Source organism: Ambystoma mexicanum, unplaced genomic scaffold, assembly GCF_040938575.1.
Source record: "Ambystoma mexicanum isolate Mex_15411 unplaced genomic scaffold, UKY_AmexF1_1 Mex_scaf46, whole genome shotgun sequence".
In the NCBI taxonomy this organism is placed as follows: Eukaryota; Metazoa; Chordata; class Amphibia; order Caudata; family Ambystomatidae; genus Ambystoma; species Ambystoma mexicanum.
Genome location: NW_027182462.1, coordinates 260731 through 281035, shown reverse-complemented (window position 1 = coordinate 281035; position 20305 = coordinate 260731). Strand labels below are relative to the sequence as shown.

General features: G+C 43.6%; 20 non-coding genes across 20 annotated transcripts; 15 read left to right on the top strand and 5 right to left on the bottom strand.

Moving 5' to 3' along the window:
- Positions 1-193: 193 nt before the first annotated feature.
- Positions 194-265, top strand: TRNAT-UGU (transfer RNA threonine (anticodon UGU)). The gene has a single exon. It is a non-coding gene; the product is annotated as a tRNA-Thr (tRNA).
- A 687-nt stretch (positions 266-952) lies between these two features.
- Positions 953-1034, top strand: TRNAS-GCU (transfer RNA serine (anticodon GCU)). Its single transcript has one exon. It is a non-coding gene; the product is annotated as a tRNA-Ser (tRNA).
- Positions 1035-1580: 546 nt separating this feature from the next.
- On the top strand, positions 1581-1652 carry TRNAT-CGU (transfer RNA threonine (anticodon CGU)). Its single transcript has one exon. It is a non-coding gene; the product is annotated as a tRNA-Thr (tRNA).
- Positions 1653-3140: 1488 nt separating this feature from the next.
- TRNAI-UAU (transfer RNA isoleucine (anticodon UAU)) lies at positions 3141-3235 on the bottom strand. Its single transcript has 2 exons — positions 3198-3235; positions 3141-3176 (listed from the first exon to the last, which is right to left on the bottom strand). It is a non-coding gene; the product is annotated as a tRNA-Ile (tRNA).
- Positions 3236-4257: 1022 nt separating this feature from the next.
- Positions 4258-4329, top strand: TRNAT-UGU (transfer RNA threonine (anticodon UGU)). Its single transcript has one exon. It is a non-coding gene; the product is annotated as a tRNA-Thr (tRNA).
- A 687-nt stretch (positions 4330-5016) lies between these two features.
- On the top strand, positions 5017-5098 carry TRNAS-GCU (transfer RNA serine (anticodon GCU)). Its single transcript has one exon. It is a non-coding gene; the product is annotated as a tRNA-Ser (tRNA).
- Positions 5099-5644: 546 nt separating this feature from the next.
- On the top strand, positions 5645-5716 carry TRNAT-CGU (transfer RNA threonine (anticodon CGU)). The gene has a single exon. It is a non-coding gene; the product is annotated as a tRNA-Thr (tRNA).
- A 1499-nt stretch (positions 5717-7215) lies between these two features.
- On the bottom strand, positions 7216-7310 carry TRNAI-UAU (transfer RNA isoleucine (anticodon UAU)). Its single transcript has 2 exons — positions 7273-7310; positions 7216-7251 (listed from the first exon to the last, which is right to left on the bottom strand). It is a non-coding gene; the product is annotated as a tRNA-Ile (tRNA).
- Positions 7311-8332: 1022 nt separating this feature from the next.
- On the top strand, positions 8333-8404 carry TRNAT-UGU (transfer RNA threonine (anticodon UGU)). The gene has a single exon. It is a non-coding gene; the product is annotated as a tRNA-Thr (tRNA).
- Positions 8405-9091: 687 nt separating this feature from the next.
- Positions 9092-9173, top strand: TRNAS-GCU (transfer RNA serine (anticodon GCU)). Its single transcript has one exon. It is a non-coding gene; the product is annotated as a tRNA-Ser (tRNA).
- A 546-nt stretch (positions 9174-9719) lies between these two features.
- Positions 9720-9791, top strand: TRNAT-CGU (transfer RNA threonine (anticodon CGU)). Its single transcript has one exon. It is a non-coding gene; the product is annotated as a tRNA-Thr (tRNA).
- A 1499-nt stretch (positions 9792-11290) lies between these two features.
- TRNAI-UAU (transfer RNA isoleucine (anticodon UAU)) lies at positions 11291-11385 on the bottom strand. The gene is made up of 2 exons: positions 11348-11385; positions 11291-11326 (listed from the first exon to the last, which is right to left on the bottom strand). It is a non-coding gene; the product is annotated as a tRNA-Ile (tRNA).
- A 1022-nt stretch (positions 11386-12407) lies between these two features.
- Positions 12408-12479, top strand: TRNAT-UGU (transfer RNA threonine (anticodon UGU)). The gene has a single exon. It is a non-coding gene; the product is annotated as a tRNA-Thr (tRNA).
- A 687-nt stretch (positions 12480-13166) lies between these two features.
- TRNAS-GCU (transfer RNA serine (anticodon GCU)) lies at positions 13167-13248 on the top strand. The gene has a single exon. It is a non-coding gene; the product is annotated as a tRNA-Ser (tRNA).
- Positions 13249-13794: 546 nt separating this feature from the next.
- On the top strand, positions 13795-13866 carry TRNAT-CGU (transfer RNA threonine (anticodon CGU)). The gene has a single exon. It is a non-coding gene; the product is annotated as a tRNA-Thr (tRNA).
- Positions 13867-15365: 1499 nt separating this feature from the next.
- On the bottom strand, positions 15366-15460 carry TRNAI-UAU (transfer RNA isoleucine (anticodon UAU)). The gene is made up of 2 exons: positions 15423-15460; positions 15366-15401 (listed from the first exon to the last, which is right to left on the bottom strand). It is a non-coding gene; the product is annotated as a tRNA-Ile (tRNA).
- Positions 15461-16482: 1022 nt separating this feature from the next.
- TRNAT-UGU (transfer RNA threonine (anticodon UGU)) lies at positions 16483-16554 on the top strand. Its single transcript has one exon. It is a non-coding gene; the product is annotated as a tRNA-Thr (tRNA).
- A 687-nt stretch (positions 16555-17241) lies between these two features.
- Positions 17242-17323, top strand: TRNAS-GCU (transfer RNA serine (anticodon GCU)). Its single transcript has one exon. It is a non-coding gene; the product is annotated as a tRNA-Ser (tRNA).
- A 546-nt stretch (positions 17324-17869) lies between these two features.
- TRNAT-CGU (transfer RNA threonine (anticodon CGU)) lies at positions 17870-17941 on the top strand. Its single transcript has one exon. It is a non-coding gene; the product is annotated as a tRNA-Thr (tRNA).
- A 1488-nt stretch (positions 17942-19429) lies between these two features.
- On the bottom strand, positions 19430-19524 carry TRNAI-UAU (transfer RNA isoleucine (anticodon UAU)). The gene is made up of 2 exons: positions 19487-19524; positions 19430-19465 (listed from the first exon to the last, which is right to left on the bottom strand). It is a non-coding gene; the product is annotated as a tRNA-Ile (tRNA).
- Positions 19525-20305: the final 781 nt, after the last annotated feature.

The window sequence follows — 20305 nt, the reverse complement described above, 5'->3', positions numbered from 1 at the left end:
ACATCTCCTCATTAGTCACCCTAAAATTGCACGGAATACGCACAAATTAGCTGCTCCTCAAAAAATCGGCCAGAAAAAAACAGGTCAAATCACAATCATATACATACATTCTCACACACCCTTCAAATATGTCTACCCAGTAAACATCATGTTGTGTGCTCGTTGTGTTGCTGTTATGCGTCGTAACCTGAGGGGCTCTGTAGCTCAGTGGCAGAGCACTGGTCTTGTAAACCAGGGGTCGTGAGTTCGATCCTCATCAGGGCCTCCAAATGGTAATTTTCTTGAACATTGTTGAATAGGAACTGATATTGCACATTGTACCTGTGCAACCTTTTACCAATGGATTCGGGCCTATAACAAAGCCACAAGCGCAAGGTGTCTGAATAGTCTGTGGGGAAGGTCGGCTTTCTGGACCTAATTTCTTCAAGAAAAAGACCTTGATAATTTTGTGATGACAGATGCAGATGATCACGGTGAAGCCCTTACTCTATTGAACAGTACAGCGGTTCTGGGTTGCACGCCTTTCTCTATTTTCAGGGACGTTGATGTGGCAAAATTTAATTGGAAAAGGGTTATTGCCATCACTCACTATTTAAATTCAATGACATCACAGGAAGCAGCAGCATCTGAACTTTGATCTTGGCTGGAAACGTTGAATGATGCCAAACACTGGGAAACTGGAGCTTGCGTTATGCTGGTTTTACTACTAATGGTGTGCCATACGGAAGCTCAAGCACCTTCCTCTGGATTAGTGTTGTGAACCCTCCAGGAGATCTAGTTATATTTTTCTGAACTTCAACTTGATGTGTTTATCTATCAATGGCCGGGTAAGGAAGAACGAGTCAACGATCTTGTTTCTATTATGACAAACATGATCTATTTTTCACTGACTTTGCACCACCATTGTTTTATCTCTTCTTTAAGCATGGGATTCGAGCACCGTTCCCAAACAGACGAGGTGGCCGAGTGGTTAAGGCGATGGACTGCTAATCCATTGTGCTCTGCACGCGTGGGTTCGAATCCCACCTTCGTCGTATTTTTTCTTTATAGTCTGCATTTAAACATAGACCAAAGTCTTTCAACCTCCCTGTGAAAGACAGGAATGAGTACAGATATGGAAATAGAGATGTAAAAATAAGTTCATTGGTGCAGGCGGAGAATGAAATTAGTCAAAGACTTTCCTCGTAGGTTTCCATTCTTTACTATTATAGGAGCCAAAATCAGCGCAGTTAGTAAACTCCCAAGCTTACATCCCAAATTCTTTTTTCTTTTAGTTGTCTGCCTTTTACATGTTCCTTTTGCCATCATTCTGACCTGCTATCTAAACTCATGAACCTGTTCAGCATCCTACTCAATACATACATACCCGTAAAAGTACATACTCAAACGCATACCGACAATGTATCACCAACATAAGCACACACGCTTTCGCAAATCAGATGTATGATGACGTACTGAACACATGCAGAGATATACAGCCATTTTTACACAACCAGAAATTCATATACCTGGAGATCTACCTAGGTAAAAACCATGGTTTCTTTGCACTTTCTGTTGTTGGCTGTGAGCAAGCAGCAGGTGGCCTTGTAGCTCAGTGGCAGAGCACTGGTCTCGTAAACCAGGGGTCATGAGTTCAAACCTCATCAGGGCCTCGGGCGGATTATTTTCAAAAAGCACGGGGAAGAGAAGCCAGAGTTGCACCATCTACAGAGAACCTTTTATGACGGGATGCATCCTCATAATTGAAGTCTTCCACAGAAGGAGTGAAATAGAGTTCGAGAGGAAGGCCTAATGTTTTCAGGCAAAGACTGACAAAAACCTTGCAATGTCGCATGTAGCTGCTTTGGTGAAAAGACTGTTCAAGTTCACAATGCAACGGAGGGGTGTTCCCCATCTCCATACAATCATCTCTTTGATAATGTAAACGTGCCAGGCGTGTTGAAAGACAAAGACAGACACAACCGCACATACCAGTTGAAGAAAGACAGCCAGCAAACACATGTGTATAGAGGTAAGCAAGCCTCAATTAGAGATGTGAGTCCCTCCGTTTCTGCGGGAGTCCACAAGTTTAATAAAAAATGAACACATATCTTTCATGTTCTAATGATTACCAATCTTTCTGATTAGCTCTGCATAGCTCCAATGGCTATGTGTGTGTGTGTGTGTGTATGTGCCCGTGTGTGTAGGGGAAGGGGTCGGTAGATGTGTTCACGCAGAGCAAGTTGCATACATCGCCAACAGCCATTCTCTCCTGCTCCTGTGCATCCAGTTCGGAAGCGAACCCACCCAATTGTTCTATATGTCTGCTACCCTGACCGCATTCACACATCATTGGCTATTAGTATGCAGCTTGTGGGCGCTGTCAATGGGATATAAGCACCATTCCCCATGTCTGCAATAGCTAGACCAGATTCTGAGGTATGATGAGCAGGGGTCCAGGCACTTCGCCTGACGAACGCCGGGCTTAGCCCTGCCGGGCCTAGCCCTGAGGGGCCTAACTGGGCATGGCCCTGTGTAAGGTAGGGTGAGCAGGGGACCACTTGCAACTAACCTTCGGCACCAATCAGGCATGGAGAGGTCTGTGCAAATGCCCAGCCCTTTAGCAATCTCGATCTGCAAAACCTTCAACTCCTAATTCTCATGGCTCCCAGAAGCCCTAGCCCATATGCAAATGAGGCGAGTTCCTATCAGCATCCTTGTTCTGCTTGATTTTATCAAAGTGACTGCCTGATTAGTGAAAGGGTATTTATTCTCAGAGGTTTGCTTCAAAGGCGATAATGCAGTAAATAGACAACATTATTCTTTGTAAGTTGATATTGTCTCCTGGATCCTACTCCAGTAACCCTTTTTCTACCTTTACAAATGTCTTCCGTAAGTGGTGCTCAGCAGAAAATGGAGTATAATAACAGTTGACATTTTTTATTTTCTGTTCTATTTTCAAAAACCCTCCGTAGCTGTATTTAAAGCGCAAACACCCCATAAATAACTTGCAATGAGTATTCCATGTCTAAAAGGCAGAGGAGCTGTCATACAACATTAACTGACAATCAAGGAAACCTTGAGGTGAACCAAAAAATGTCCAGAACATTTATTGGTTCAATAATTCAGTTTTGAGGTGAATTAGTAAAAAGTTCCAAAGTTGCTCCAGGTGAGGCTTGAACTCACAACCTCGGCATTGCTCACTGCATGTACTGCTGTATAAGTACCGCGCGCTAACCGATTGCGCCACTGGAGCTGCTGTGTTTTGGTTTTCGACATGAAACTACACCCACAAACACACACACAAGTGTACAAAAGCACCCACAAGCTCTGGCATTGTCTTTTTAGCTGACACCAAATTATGGGTGCCTTGTAGTGCCCATATTGTGCCACTGGAGCTTACCTTTTAGCCTGATATACACTTTGCCACTGATGTTCAGCCAATGGTGCAGTCAAATGTCCCTTCTACATTTTTGTCATGCTGCAGGCAGTGCCACTGGAGCCAGCATGATGCTCTTCCTCATATTCAACACGTGTCAATTGAAACACCTCCCAATGTCATCTTGGCGATGCCTATAAACACCCCAGGACTTTGATGAATTTTTCTCAACAGCAAGTGAGGCAGTTTTCCTGCAAACGGCTGGATGTACCTCAACAAGGAACGCATTGTGGTTCTATTTTGAAGATGTTTGTGTTATTACCTGTAAAGACTTGAATGCCTAACATAATCCCTGTAGACGAGGTGGCCGAGTGGTTAAGGCGATGGACTGCTAATCTGCTGTACACGCGTGGTTTCGAATCCCACCTTTGTCGATTTTAACTTTTGAAATCTTTTTTAAACATCTGCATTGCTCTAAGCACCATTGCCATTGGCTTTCAAAGAACATACAGACAAAAGTGAAAATATGCATGTTAGTTGATTAAGAAGGACACAAACAAGGTTGTCGTGTTACTGGCAGGAATGCAATCTGCTGTGCTTGACTACCCTTTGAGCCAGAATCCGGATAGAAATTTAAAAAAGCAAAGGTAATATCCATATTGTCTCTCTGCTGCCATGTACATGTTTTTTTCAACTTTCACGCATCACATCTCCTCATTAGTCACCCTAAAATTGCACGGAATACGCACAAATTAGCTGCTCCTCAAAAAATCGGCCAGAAAAAAACAGGTCAAATCACAATCATATACATACATTCTCACACACCCTTCAAATATGTCTACCCAGTAAACATCATGTTGTGTGCTCGTTGTGTTGCTGTTATGCGTCGTAACCTGAGGGGCTCTGTAGCTCAGTGGCAGAGCACTGGTCTTGTAAACCAGGGGTCGTGAGTTCGATCCTCATCAGGGCCTCCAAATGGTAATTTTCTTGAACATTGTTGAATAGGAACTGATATTGCACATTGTACCTGTGCAACCTTTTACCAATGGATTCGGGCCTATAACAAAGCCACAAGCGCAAGGTGTCTGAATAGTCTGTGGGGAAGGTCGGCTTTCTGGACCTAATTTCTTCAAGAAAAAGACCTTGATAATTTTGTGATGACAGATGCAGATGATCACGGTGAAGCCCTTACTCTATTGAACAGTACAGCGGTTCTGGGTTGCACGCCTTTCTCTATTTTCAGGGACGTTGATGTGGCAAAATTTAATTGGAAAAGGGTTATTGCCATCACTCACTATTTAAATTCAATGACATCACAGGAAGCAGCAGCATCTGAACTTTGATCTTGGCTGGAAACGTTGAATGATGCCAAACACTGGGAAACTGGAGCTTGCGTTATGCTGGTTTTACTACTAATGGTGTGCCATACGGAAGCTCAAGCACCTTCCTCTGGATTAGTGTTGTGAACCCTCCAGGAGCTCTAGTTATATTTTTCTGAACTTCAACTTGATGTGTTTATCTATCAATGGCCGGGTAAGGAAGAACGAGTCAACGATCTTGTTTCTATTATGACAAACATGATCTATTTTTCACTGACTTTGCACCACCATTGTTTTATCTCTTCTTTAAGCATGGGATTCGAGCACCGTTCCCAAACAGACGAGGTGGCCGAGTGGTTAAGGCGATGGACTGCTAATCCATTGTGCTCTGCACGCGTGGGTTCGAATCCCACCTTCGTAGTATTTTTTCTTTATAGTCTGCATTTAAACATAGACCAAAGTCTTTCAACCTCCCTGTGAAAGACAGGAATGAGTACAGATATGGAAATAGAGATGTAAAAATAAGTTCATTGGTGCAGGCGGAGAATGAAATTAGTCAAAGACTTTCCTCGTAGGTTTCCATTCTTTACTATTATAGGAGCCAAAATCAGCGCAGTTAGTAAACTCCCAAGCTTACATCCCAAATTCTTTTTTCTTTTAGTTGTCTGCCTTTTACATGTTCCTTTTGCCATCATTCTGACCTGCTATCTAAACTCATGAACCTGTTCAGCATCCTACTCAATACATACATACCCGTAAAAGTACATACTCAAACGCATACCGACAATGTATCACCAACATAAGCACACACGCTTTCGCAAATCAGATGTATGATGACGTACTGAACACATGCAGAGATATACAGCCATTTTTACACAACCAGAAATTCATATACCTGGAGATCTACCTAGGTAAAAACCATGGTTTCTTTGCACTTTCTGTTGTTGGCTGTGAGCAAGCAGCAGGTGGCCTTGTAGCTCAGTGGCAGAGCACTGGTCTCGTAAACCAGGGGTCATGAGTTCAAACCTCATCAGGGCCTCGGGCGGATTATTTTCAAAAAGCACGGGGAAGAGAAGCCAGAGTTACACCATCTACAGAGAACCTTTTATGACGGGATGCATCCTCATAATTGAAGTCTTCCACAGAAGGAGTGAAATAGAGTTCGAGAGGAAGGCCTAATGTTTTCAGGCAAAGACTGACAAAAACCTTGCAATGTCGCATGTAGCTGCTTTGGTGAAAAGACTGTTCAAGTTCACAATGCAACGGAGGGGTGTTCCCCATCTCCATACAATCATCTCTTTGATAATGTAAACGTGCCAGGCATGTTGAAAGACAAAGACAGACACAACCGCACATACCAGTTGAAGAAAGACAGCCAGCAAACACATTTGTATAGAGGTAAGCAAGCCTCAATTAGAGATGTGAGTCCCTCCGTTTCTGCGGGAGTCCACAAGTTTAATAAAAAATGAACACATATCTTTCATGTTCTAATGATTACCAATCTTTCTGATTAGCTCTGCATAGCTCCAATGGCTATGTGTGTGTGTGTGTGTGTATGTGCCCGTGTGTGTAGGGGAAGGGGTCGGTAGATGTGTTCACGCAGAGCAAGTTGCATACATCGCCAACAGCCATTCTCTCCTGCTCCTGTGCATCCAGTTCGGAAGCGAACCCACCCAATTGTTCTATATGTCTGCTACCCTGACCGCATTCACACATCATTGGCTATTAGTATGCAGCTTGTGGGCGCTGTCAATGGGATATAAGCACCATTCCCCATGTCTGCAATAGCTAGACCAGATTCTGAGGTATGATGAGCAGGGGTCCAGGCACTTCGCCTGACGAACGCCTGACGAACGCCGGGCTTAGCCCTGCCGGGCCTAGCCCTGAGGGGCCTAACTGGGCATGGCCCTGTGTAAGGTAGGGTGAGCAGGGGACCACTTGCAACTAACCTTCGGCACCAATCAGGCATGGAGAGGTCTGTGCAAATGCCCAGCCCTTTAGCAATCTCGATCTGCAAAACCTTCAACTCCTAATTCTCATGGCTCCCAGAAGCCCTAGCCCATATGCAAATGAGGCGAGTTCCTATCAGCATCCTTGTTCTGCTTGATTTTATCAAAGTGACTGCCTGATTAGTGAAAGGGTATTTATTCTCAGAGGTTTGCTTCAAAGGCGATAATGCAGTAAATAGACAACATTATTCTTTGTAAGTTGATATTGTCTCCTGGATCCTACTCCAGTAACCCTTTTTCTACCTTTACAAATGTCTTCCGTAAGTGGTGCTCAGCAGAAAATGGAGTATAATAACAGTTGACATTTTTTATTTTCTGTTCTATTTTCAAAAACCCTCCGTAGCTGTATTTAAAGCGCAAACACCCCATAAATAACTTGCAATGAGTATTCCATGTCTAAAAGGCAGAGGAGCTGTCATACAACATTAACTGACAATCAAGGAAACCTTGAGGTGAACCAAAAAATGTCCAGAACATTTATTGGTTCAATAATTCAGTTTTGAGGTGAATTAGTAAAAAGTTCCAAAGTTGCTCCAGGTGAGGCTTGAACTCACAACCTCGGCATTGCTCACTGCATGTACTGCTGTATAAGTACCGCGCGCTAACCGATTGCGCCACTGGAGCTGCTGTGTTTTGGTTTTCGACATGAAACTACACCCACAAACACACACACAAGTGTACAAAAGCACCCACAAGCTCTGGCATTGTCTTTTTAGCTGACACCAAATTATGGGTGCCTTGTAGTGCCCATATTGTGCCACTGGAGCTTACCTTTTAGCCTGATATACACTTTGCCACTGATGTTCAGCCAATGGTGCAGTCAAATGTCCCTTCTACATTTTTGTCATGCTGCAGGCAGTGCCACTGGAGCCAGCATGATGCTCTTCCTCATATTCAACACGTGTCAATTGAAACACCTCCCAATGTCATCTTGGCGATGCCTATAAACACCCCAGGACTTTGATGAATTTTTCTCAACAGCAAGTGAGGCAGTTTTCCTGCAAACGGCTGGATGTACCTCAACAAGGAACGCATTGTGGTTCTATTTTGAAGATGTTTGTGTTATTACCTGTAAAGACTTGAATGCCTAACATAATCCCTGTAGACGAGGTGGCCGAGTGGTTAAGGCGATGGACTGCTAATCTGCTGTACACGCGTGGTTTCGAATCCCACCTTTGTCGATTTTAACTTTTGAAATCTTTTTTAAACATCTGCATTGCTCTAAGCACCATTGCCATTGGCTTTCAAAGAACATACAGACAAAAGTGAAAATATGCATGTTAGTTGATTAAGAAGGACACAAACAAGGTTGTCGTGTTACTGGCAGGAATGCAATCTGCTGTGCTTGACTACCCTTTGAGCCAGAATCCGGATAGAAATTTAAAAAAGCAAAGGTAATATCCATATTGTCTCTCTGCTGCCATGTACATGTTTTTTTCAACTTTCACGCATCACATCTCCTCATTAGTCACCCTAAAATTGCACGGAATACGCACAAATTAGCTGCTCCTCAAAAAATCGGCCAGAAAAAAACAGGTCAAATCACAATCATATACATACATTCTCACACACCCTTCAAATATGTCTACCCAGTAAACATCATGTTGTGTGCTCGTTGTGTTGCTGTTATGCGTCGTAACCTGAGGGGCTCTGTAGCTCAGTGGCAGAGCACTGGTCTTGTAAACCAGGGGTCGTGAGTTCGATCCTCATCAGGGCCTCCAAATGGTAATTTTCTTGAACATTGTTGAATAGGAACTGATATTGCACATTGTACCTGTGCAACCTTTTACCAATGGATTCGGGCCTATAACAAAGCCACAAGCGCAAGGTGTCTGAATAGTCTGTGGGGAAGGTCGGCTTTCTGGACCTAATTTCTTCAAGAAAAAGACCTTGATAATTTTGTGATGACAGATGCAGATGATCACGGTGAAGCCCTTACTCTATTGAACAGTACAGCGGTTCTGGGTTGCACGCCTTTCTCTATTTTCAGGGACGTTGATGTGGCAAAATTTAATTGGAAAAGGGTTATTGCCATCACTCACTATTTAAATTCAATGACATCACAGGAAGCAGCAGCATCTGAACTTTGATCTTGGCTGGAAACGTTGAATGATGCCAAACACTGGGAAACTGGAGCTTGCGTTATGCTGGTTTTACTACTAATGGTGTGCCATACGGAAGCTCAAGCACCTTCCTCTGGATTAGTGTTGTGAACCCTCCAGGAGCTCTTGTTATATTTTTCTGAACTTCAACTTGATGTGTTTATCTATCAATGGCCGGGTAAGGAAGAACGAGTCAACGATCTTGTTTCTATTATGACAAACATGATCTATTTTTCACTGACTTTGCACCACCATTGTTTTATCTCTTCTTTAAGCATGGGACTCGAGCACCGTTCCCAAACAGACGAGGTGGCCGAGTGGTTAAGGCGATGGACTGCTAATCCATTGTGCTCTGCACGCGTGGGTTCGAATCCCACCTTCGTCGTATTTTTTCTTTATAGTCTGCATTTAAACATAGACCAAAGTCTTTCAACCTCCCTGTGAAAGACAGGAATGAGTACAGATATGGAAATAGAGATGTAAAAATAAGTTCATTGGTGCAGGCGGAGAATGAAATTAGTCAAAGACTTTCCTCGTAGGTTTCCATTCTTTACTATTATAGGAGCCAAAATCAGCGCAGTTAGTAAACTCCCAAGCTTACATCCCAAATTCTTTTTTCTTTTAGTTGTCTGCCTTTTACATGTTCCTTTTGCCATCATTCTGACCTGCTATCTAAACTCATGAACCTGTTCAGCATCCTACTCAATACATACATACCCGTAAAAGTACATACTCAAACGCATACCGACAATGTATCACCAACATAAGCACACACGCTTTCGCAAATCAGATGTATGATGACGTACTGAACACATGCAGAGATATACAGCCATTTTTACACAACCAGAAATTCATATACCTGGAGATCTACCTAGGTAAAAACCATGGTTTCTTTGCACTTTCTGTTGTTGGCTGTGAGCAAGCAGCAGGTGGCCTTGTAGCTCAGTGGCAGAGCACTGGTCTCGTAAACCAGGGGTCATGAGTTCAAACCTCATCAGGGCCTCGGGCGGATTATTTTCAAAAAGCACGGGGAAGAGAAGCCAGAGTTGCACCATCTACAGAGAACCTTTTATGACGGGATGCATCCTCATAATTGAAGTCTTCCACAGAAGGAGTGAAATAGAGTTCGAGAGGAAGGCCTAATGTTTTCAGGCAAAGACTGACAAAAACCTTGCAATGTCGCATGTAGCTGCTTTGGTGAAAAGACTGTTCAAGTTCACAATGCAACGGAGGGGTGTTCCCCATCTCCATACAATCATCTCTTTGATAATGTAAACGTGCCAGGCGTGTTGAAAGACAAAGACAGACACAACCGCACATACCAGTTGAAGAAAGACAGCCAGCAAACACATTTGTATAGAGGTAAGCAAGCCTCAATTAGAGATGTGAGTCCCTCCGTTTCTGCGGGAGTCCACAAGTTTAATAAAAAATGAACACATATCTTTCATGTTCTAATGATTACCAATCTTTCTGATTAGCTCTGCATAGCTCCAATGGCTATGTGTGTGTGTGTGTGTGTATGTGCCCGTGTGTGTAGGGGAAGGGGTCGGTAGATGTGTTCACGCAGAGCAAGTTGCATACATCGCCAACAGCCATTCTCTCCTGCTCCTGTGCATCCAGTTCGGAAGCGAACCCACCCAATTGTTCTATATGTCTGCTACCCTGACCGCATTCACACATCATTGGCTATTAGTATGCAGCTTGTGGGCGCTGTCAATGGGATATAAGCACCATTCCCCATGTCTGCAATAGCTAGACCAGATTCTGAGGTATGATGAGCAGGGGTCCAGGCACTTCGCCTGACGAACGCCTGACGAACGCCGGGCTTAGCCCTGCCGGGCCTAGCCCTGAGGGGCCTAACTGGGCATGGCCCTGTGTAAGGTAGGGTGAGCAGGGGACCACTTGCAACTAACCTTCGGCACCAATCAGGCATGGAGAGGTCTGTGCAAATGCCCAGCCCTTTAGCAATCTCGATCTGCAAAACCTTCAACTCCTAATTCTCATGGCTCCCAGAAGCCCTAGCCCATATGCAAATGAGGCGAGTTCCTATCAGCATCCTTGTTCTGCTTGATTTTATCAAAGTGACTGCCTGATTAGTGAAAGGGTATTTATTCTCAGAGGTTTGCTTCAAAGGCGATAATGCAGTAAATAGACAACATTATTCTTTGTAAGTTGATATTGTCTCCTGGATCCTACTCCAGTAACCCTTTTTCTACCTTTACAAATGTCTTCCGTAAGTGGTGCTCAGCAGAAAATGGAGTATAATAACAGTTGACATTTTTTATTTTCTGTTCTATTTTCAAAAACCCTCCGTAGCTGTATTTAAAGCGCAAACACCCCATAAATAACTTGCAATGAGTATTCCATGTCTAAAAGGCAGAGGAGCTGTCATACAACATTAACTGACAATCAAGGAAACCTTGAGGTGAACCAAAAAATGTCCAGAACATTTATTGGTTCAATAATTCAGTTTTGAGGTGAATTAGTAAAAAGTTCCAAAGTTGCTCCAGGTGAGGCTTGAACTCACAACCTCGGCATTGCTCACTGCATGTACTGCTGCATAAGTACCGCGCGCTAACCGATTGCGCCACTGGAGCTGCTGTGTTTTGGTTTTCGACATGAAACTACACCCACAAACACACACACAAGTGTACAAAAGCACCCACAAGCTCTGGCATTGTCTTTTTAGCTGACACCAAATTATGGGTGCCTTGTAGTGCCCATATTGTGCCACTGGAGCTTACCTTTTAGCCTGATATACACTTTGCCACTGATGTTCAGCCAATGGTGCAGTCAAATGTCCCTTCTACATTTTTGTCATGCTGCAGGCAGTGCCACTGGAGCCAGCATGATGCTCTTCCTCATATTCAACACGTGTCAATTGAAACACCTCCCAATGTCATCTTGGCGATGCCTATAAACACCCCAGGACTTTGATGAATTTTTCTCAACAGCAAGTGAGGCAGTTTTCCTGCAAACGGCTGGATGTACCTCAACAAGGAACGCATTGTGGTTCTATTTTGAAGATGTTTGTGTTATTACCTGTAAAGACTTGAATGCCTAACATAATCCCTGTAGACGAGGTGGCCGAGTGGTTAAGGCGATGGACTGCTAATCTGCTGTACACGCGTGGTTTCGAATCCCACCTTTGTCGATTTTAACTTTTGAAATCTTTTTTAAACATCTGCATTGCTCTAAGCACCATTGCCATTGGCTTTCAAAGAACATACAGACAAAAGTGAAAATATGCATGTTAGTTGATTAAGAAGGACACAAACAAGGTTGTCGTGTTACTGGCAGGAATGCAATCTGCTGTGCTTGACTACCCTTTGAGCCAGAATCCGGATAGAAATTTAAAAAAGCAAAGGTAATATCCATATTGTCTCTCTGCTGCCATGTACATGTTTTTTTCAACTTTCACGCATCACATCTCCTCATTAGTCACCCTAAAATTGCACGGAATACGCACAAATTAGCTGCTCCTCAAAAAATCGGCCAGAAAAAAACAGGTCAAATCACAATCATATACATACATTCTCACACACCCTTCAAATATGTCTACCCAGTAAACATCATGTTGTGTGCTCGTTGTGTTGCTGTTATGCGTCGTAACCTGAGGGGCTCTGTAGCTCAGTGGCAGAGCACTGGTCTTGTAAACCAGGGGTCGTGAGTTCGATCCTCATCAGGGCCTCCAAATGGTAATTTTCTTGAACATTGTTGAATAGGAACTGATATTGCACATTGTACCTGTGCAACCTTTTACCAATGGATTCGGGCCTATAACAAAGCCACAAGCGCAAGGTGTCTGAATAGTCTGTGGGGAAGGTCGGCTTTCTGGACCTAATTTCTTCAAGAAAAAGACCTTGATAATTTTGTGATGACAGATGCAGATGATCACGGTGAAGCCCTTACTCTATTGAACAGTACAGCGGTTCTGGGTTGCACGCCTTTCTCTATTTTCAGGGACGTTGATGTGGCAAAATTTAATTGGAAAAGGGTTATTGCCATCACTCACTATTTAAATTCAATGACATCACAGGAAGCAGCAGCATCTGAACTTTGATCTTGGCTGGAAACGTTGAATGATGCCAAACACTGGGAAACTGGAGCTTGCGTTATGCTGGTTTTACTACTAATGGTGTGCCATACGGAAGCTCAAGCACCTTCCTCTGGATTAGTGTTGTGAACCCTCCAGGAGCTCTTGTTATATTTTTCTGAACTTCAACTTGATGTGTTTATCTATCAATGGCCGGGTAAGGAAGAACGAGTCAACGATCTTGTTTCTATTATGACAAACATGATCTATTTTTCACTGACTTTGCACCACCATTGTTTTATCTCTTCTTTAAGCATGGGACTCGAGCACCGTTCCCAAACAGACGAGGTGGCCGAGTGGTTAAGGCGATGGACTGCTAATCCATTGTGCTCTGCACGCGTGGGTTCGAATCCCACCTTCGTCGTATTTTTTCTTTATAGTCTGCATTTAAACATAGACCAAAGTCTTTCAACCTCCCTGTGAAAGACAGGAATGAGTACAGATATGGAAATAGAGATGTAAAAATAAGTTCATTGGTGCAGGCGGAGAATGAAATTAGTCAAAGACTTTCCTCGTAGGTTTCCATTCTTTACTATTATAGGAGCCAAAATCAGCGCAGTTAGTAAACTCCCAAGCTTACATCCCAAATTCTTTTTTCTTTTAGTTGTCTGCCTTTTACATGTTCCTTTTGCCATCATTCTGACCTGCTATCTAAACTCATGAACCTGTTCAGCATCCTACTCAATACATACATACCCGTAAAAGTACATACTCAAACGCATACCGACAATGTATCACCAACATAAGCACACACGCTTTCGCAAATCAGATGTATGATGACGTACTGAACACATGCAGAGATATACAGCCATTTTTACACAACCAGAAATTCATATACCTGGAGATCTACCTAGGTAAAAACCATGGTTTCTTTGCACTTTCTGTTGTTGGCTGTGAGCAAGCAGCAGGTGGCCTTGTAGCTCAGTGGCAGAGCACTGGTCTCGTAAACCAGGGGTCATGAGTTCAAACCTCATCAGGGCCTCGGGCGGATTATTTTCAAAAAGCACGGGGAAGAGAAGCCAGAGTTGCACCATCTACAGAGAACCTTTTATGACGGGATGCATCCTCATAATTGAAGTCTTCCACAGAAGGAGTGAAATAGAGTTCGAGAGGAAGGCCTAATGTTTTCAGGCAAAGACTGACAAAAACCTTGCAATGTCGCATGTAGCTGCTTTGGTGAAAAGACTGTTCAAGTTCACAATGCAACGGAGGGGTGTTCCCCATCTCCATACAATCATCTCTTTGATAATGTAAACGTGCCAGGCGTGTTGAAAGACAAAGACAGACACAACCGCACATACCAGTTGAAGAAAGACAGCCAGCAAACACATTTGTATAGAGGTAAGCAAGCCTCAATTAGAGATGTGAGTCCCTCCGTTTCTGCGGGAGTCCACAAGTTTAATAAAAAATGAACACATATCTTTCATGTTCTAATGATTACCAATCTTTCTGATTAGCTCTGCATAGCTCCAATGGCTATGTGTGTGTGTGTGTGTGTATGTGCCCGTGTGTGTAGGGGAAGGGGTCGGTAGATGTGTTCACGCAGAGCAAGTTGCATACATCGCCAACAGCCATTCTCTCCTGCTCCTGTGCATCCAGTTCGGAAGCGAACCCACCCAATTGTTCTATATGTCTGCTACCCTGACCGCATTCACACATCATTGGCTATTAGTATGCAGCTTGTGGGCGCTGTCAATGGGATATAAGCACCATTCCCCATGTCTGCAATAGCTAGACCAGATTCTGAGGTATGATGAGCAGGGGTCCAGGCACTTCGCCTGACGAACGCCTGACGAACGCCGGGCTTAGCCCTGCCGGGCCTAGCCCTGAGGGGCCTAACTGGGCATGGCCCTGTGTAAGGTAGGGTGAGCAGGGGACCACTTGCAACTAACCTTCGGCACCAATCAGGCATGGAGAGGTCTGTGCAAATGCCCAGCCCTTTAGCAATCTCGATCTGCAAAACCTTCAACTCCTAATTCTCATGGCTCCCAGAAGCCCTAGCCCATATGCAAATGAGGCGAGTTCCTATCAGCATCCTTGTTCTGCTTGATTTTATCAAAGTGACTGCCTGATTAGTGAAAGGGTATTTATTCTCAGAGGTTTGCTTCAAAGGCGATAATGCAGTAAATAGACAACATTATTCTTTGTAAGTTGATATTGTCTCCTGGATCCTACTCCAGTAACCCTTTTTCTACCTTTACAAATGTCTTCCGTAAGTGGTGCTCAGCAGAAAATGGAGTATAATAACAGTTGACATTTTTTATTTTCTGTTCTATTTTCAAAAACCCTCCGTAGCTGTATTTAAAGCGCAAACACCCCATAAATAACTTGCAATGAGTATTCCATGTCTAAAAGGCAGAGGAGCTGTCATACAACATTAACTGACAATCAAGGAAACCTTGAGGTGAACCAAAAAATGTCCAGAACATTTATTGGTTCAATAATTCAGTTTTGAGGTGAATTAGTAAAAAGTTCCAAAGTTGCTCCAGGTGAGGCTTGAACTCACAACCTCGGCATTGCTCACTGCATGTACTGCTGTATAAGTACCGCGCGCTAACCAATTGCGCCACTGGAGCTGCTGTGTTTTGGTTTTCGACATGAAACTACACCCACAAACACACACACAAGTGTACAAAAGCACCCACAAGCTCTGGCATTGTCTTTTTAGCTGACACCAAATTATGGGTGCCTTGTAGTGCCCATATTGTGCCACTGGAGCTTACCTTTTAGCCTGATATACACTTTGCCACTGATGTTCAGCCAATGGTGCAGTCAAATGTCCCTTCTACATTTTTGTCATGCTGCAGGCAGTGCCACTGGAGCCAGCATGATGCTCTTCCTCATATTCAACACGTGTCAATTGAAACACCTCCCAATGTCATCTTGGCGATGCCTATAAACACCCCAGGACTTTGATGAATTTTTCTCAACAGCAAGTGAGGCAGTTTTCCTGCAAACGGCTGGATGTACCTCAACAAGGAACGCATTGTGGTTCTATTTTGAAGATGTTTGTGTTATTACCTGTAAAGACTTGAATGCCTAACATAATCCCTGTAGACGAGGTGGCCGAGTGGTTAAGGCGATGGACTGCTAATCTGCTGTACACGCGTGGTTTCGAATCCCACCTTTGTCGATTTTAACTTTTGAAATCTTTTTTAAACATCTGCATTGCTCTAAGCACCATTGCCATTGGCTTTCAAAGAACATACAGACAAAAGTGAAAATATGCATGTTAGTTGATTAAGAAGGACACAAACAAGGTTGTCGTGTTACTGGCAGGAATGCAATCTGCTGTGCTTGACTACCCTTTGAGCCAGAATCCGGATAGAAATTTAAAAAAGCAAAGGTAATATCCATATTGTCTCTCTGCTGCCATGTACATGTTTTTTTCAACTTTCACGCATCACATCTCCTCATTAGTCACCCTAAAATTGCACGGAATACGCACAAATTAGCTGCTCCTCAAAAAATCGGCCAGAAAAAAACAGGTCAAATCACAATCATATACATACATTCTCACACACCCTTCAAATATGTCTACCCAGTAAACATCATGTTGTGTGCTCGTTGTGTTGCTGTTATGCGTCGTAACCTGAGGGGCTCTGTAGCTCAGTGGCAGAGCACTGGTCTTGTAAACCAGGGGTCGTGAGTTCGATCCTCATCAGGGCCTCCAAATGGTAATTTTCTTGAACATTGTTGAATAGGAACTGATATTGCACATTGTACCTGTGCAACCTTTTACCAATGGATTCGGGCCTATAACAAAGCCACAAGCGCAAGGTGTCTGAATAGTCTGTGGGGAAGGTCGGCTTTCTGGACCTAATTTCTTCAAGAAAAAGACCTTGATAATTTTGTGATGACAGATGCAGATGATCACGGTGAAGCCCTTACTCTATTGAACAGTACAGCGGTTCTGGGTTGCACGCCTTTCTCTATTTTCAGGGACGTTGATGTGGCAAAATTTAATTGGAAAAGGGTTATTGCCATCACTCACTATTTAAATTCAATGACATCACAGGAAGCAGCAGCATCTGAACTTTGATCTTGGCTGGAAACGTTGAATGATGCCAAACACTGGGAAACTGGAGCTTGCGTTATGCTGGTTTTACTACTAATGGTGTGCCATACGGAAGCTCAAGCACCTTCCTCTGGATTAGTGTTGTGAACCCTCCAGGAGCTCTTGTTATATTTTTCTGAACTTCAACTTGATGTGTTTATCTATCAATGGCCGGGTAAGGAAGAACGAGTCAACGATCTTGTTTCTATTATGACAAACATGATCTATTTTTCACTGACTTTGCACCACCATTGTTTTATCTCTTCTTTAAGCATGGGACTCGAGCACCGTTCCCAAACAGATGAGGTGGCCGAGTGGTTAAGGCGATGGACTGCTAATCCATTGTGCTCTGCACGCGTGGGTTCGAATCCCACCTTCGTCGTATTTTTTCTTTATAGTCTGCATTTAAACATAGACCAAAGTCTTTCAACCTCCCTGTGAAAGACAGGAATGAGTACAGATATGGAAATAGAGATGTAAAAATAAGTTCATTGGTGCAGGCGGAGAATGAAATTAGTCAAAGACTTTCCTCGTAGGTTTCCATTCTTTACTATTATAGGAGCCAAAATCAGCGCAGTTAGTAAACTCCCAAGCTTACATCCCAAATTCTTTTTTCTTTTAGTTGTCTGCCTTTTACATGTTCCTTTTGCCATCATTCTGACCTGCTATCTAAACTCATGAACCTGTTCAGCATCCTACTCAATACATACATACCCGTAAAAGTACATACTCAAACGCATACCGACAATGTATCACCAACATAAGCACACACGCTTTCGCAAATCAGATGTATGATGACGTACTGAACACATGCAGAGATATACAGCCATTTTTACACAACCAGAAATTCATATACCTGGAGATCTACCTAGGTAAAAACCATGGTTTCTTTGCACTTTCTGTTGTTGGCTGTGAGCAAGCAGCAGGTGGCCTTGTAGCTCAGTGGCAGAGCACTGGTCTCGTAAACCAGGGGTCATGAGTTCAAACCTCATCAGGGCCTCGGGCGGATTATTTTCAAAAAGCACGGGGAAGAGAAGCCAGAGTTGCACCATCTACAGAGAACCTTTTATGACGGGATGCATCCTCATAATTGAAGTCTTCCACAGAAGGAGTGAAATAGAGTTCGAGAGGAAGGCCTAATGTTTTCAGGCAAAGACTGACAAAAACCTTGCAATGTCGCATGTAGCTGCTTTGGTGAAAAGACTGTTCAAGTTCACAATGCAACGGAGGGGTGTTCCCCATCTCCATACAATCATCTCTTTGATAATGTAAACGTGCCAGGCGTGTTGAAAGACAAAGACAGACACAACCGCACATACCAGTTGAAGAAAGACAGCCAGCAAACACATTTGTATAGAGGTAAGCAAGCCTCAATTAGAGATGTGAGTCCCTCCGTTTCTGCGGGAGTCCACAAGTTTAATAAAAAATGAACACATATCTTTCATGTTCTAATGATTACCAATCTTTCTGATTAGCTCTGCATAGCTCCAATGGCTATGTGTGTGTGTGTGTGTGTATGTGCCCGTGTGTGTAGGGGAAGGGGTCGGTAGATGTGTTCACGCAGAGCAAGTTGCATACATCGCCAACAGCCATTCTCTCCTGCTCCTGTGCATCCAGTTCGGAAGCGAACCCACCCAATTGTTCTATATGTCTGCTACCCTGACCGCATTCACACATCATTGGCTATTAGTATGCAGCTTGTGGGCGCTGTCAATGGGATATAAGCACCATTCCCCATGTCTGCAATAGCTAGACCAGATTCTGAGGTATGATGAGCAGGGGTCCAGGCACTTCGCCTGACGAACGCCGGGCTTAGCCCTGCCGGGCCTAGCCCTGAGGGGCCTAACTGGGCATGGCCCTGTGTAAGGTAGGGTGAGCAGGGGACCACTTGCAACTAACCTTCGGCACCAATCAGGCATGGAGAGGTCTGTGCAAATGCCCAGCCCTTTAGCAATCTCGATCTGCAAAACCTTCAACTCCTAATTCTCATGGCTCCCAGAAGCCCTAGCCCATATGCAAATGAGGCGAGTTCCTATCAGCATCCTTGTTCTGCTTGATTTTATCAAAGTGACTGCCTGATTAGTGAAAGGGTATTTATTCTCAGAGGTTTGCTTCAAAGGCGATAATGCAGTAAATAGACAACATTATTCTTTGTAAGTTGATATTGTCTCCTGGATCCTACTCCAGTAACCCTTTTTCTACCTTTACAAATGTCTTCCGTAAGTGGTGCTCAGCAGAAAATGGAGTATAATAACAGTTGACATTTTTTATTTTCTGTTCTATTTTCAAAAACCCTCCGTAGCTGTATTTAAAGCGCAAACACCCCATAAATAACTTGCAATGAGTATTCCATGTCTAAAAGGCAGAGGAGCTGTCATACAACATTAACTGACAATCAAGGAAACCTTGAGGTGAACCAAAAAATGTCCAGAACATTTATTGGTTCAATAATTCAGTTTTGAGGTGAATTAGTAAAAAGTTCCAAAGTTGCTCCAGGTGAGGCTTGAACTCACAACCTCGGCATTGCTCACTGCATGTACTGCTGTATAAGTACCGCGCGCTAACCGATTGCGCCACTGGAGATGCTGTGTTTTGGTTTTCGACATGAAACTACACCCACAAACACACACACAAGTGTACAAAAGCACCCACAAGCTCTGGCATTGTCTTTTTAGCTGACACCAAATTATGGGTGCCTTGTAGTGCCCATATTGTGCCACTGGAGCTTACCTTTTAGCCTGATATACACTTTGCCACTGATGTTCAGCCAATGGTGCAGTCAAATGTCCCTTCTACATTTTTGTCATGCTGCAGGCAGTGCCACTGGAGCCAGCATGATGCTCTTCCTCATATTCAACACGTGTCAATTGAAACACCTCCCAATGTCATCTTGGCGATGCCTATAAACACCCCAGGACTTTGATGAATTTTTCTCAACAGCAAGTGAGGCAGTTTTCCTGCAAACGGCTGGATGTACCTCAACAAGGAACGCATTGTGGTTCTATTTTGAAGATGTTTGTGTTATTACCTGTAAAGACTTGAATGCCTAACATAATCCCTGTAGACGAGGTGGCCGAGTGGTTAAGGCGATGGACTGCTAATCTGCTGTACACGCGTGGTTTCGAATCCCACCTTTGTCGATTTTAACTTTTGAAATCTTTTTTAAACATCTGCATTGCTCTAAGCACCATTGCCATTGGCTTTCAAAGAACATACAGACAAAAGTGAAAATATGCATGTTAGTTGATTAAGAAGGACACAAACAAGGTTGTCGTGTTACTGGCAGGAATGCAATCTGCTGTGCTTGACTACCCTTTGAGCCAGAATCCGGATAGAAATTTAAAAAAGCAAAGGTAATATCCAT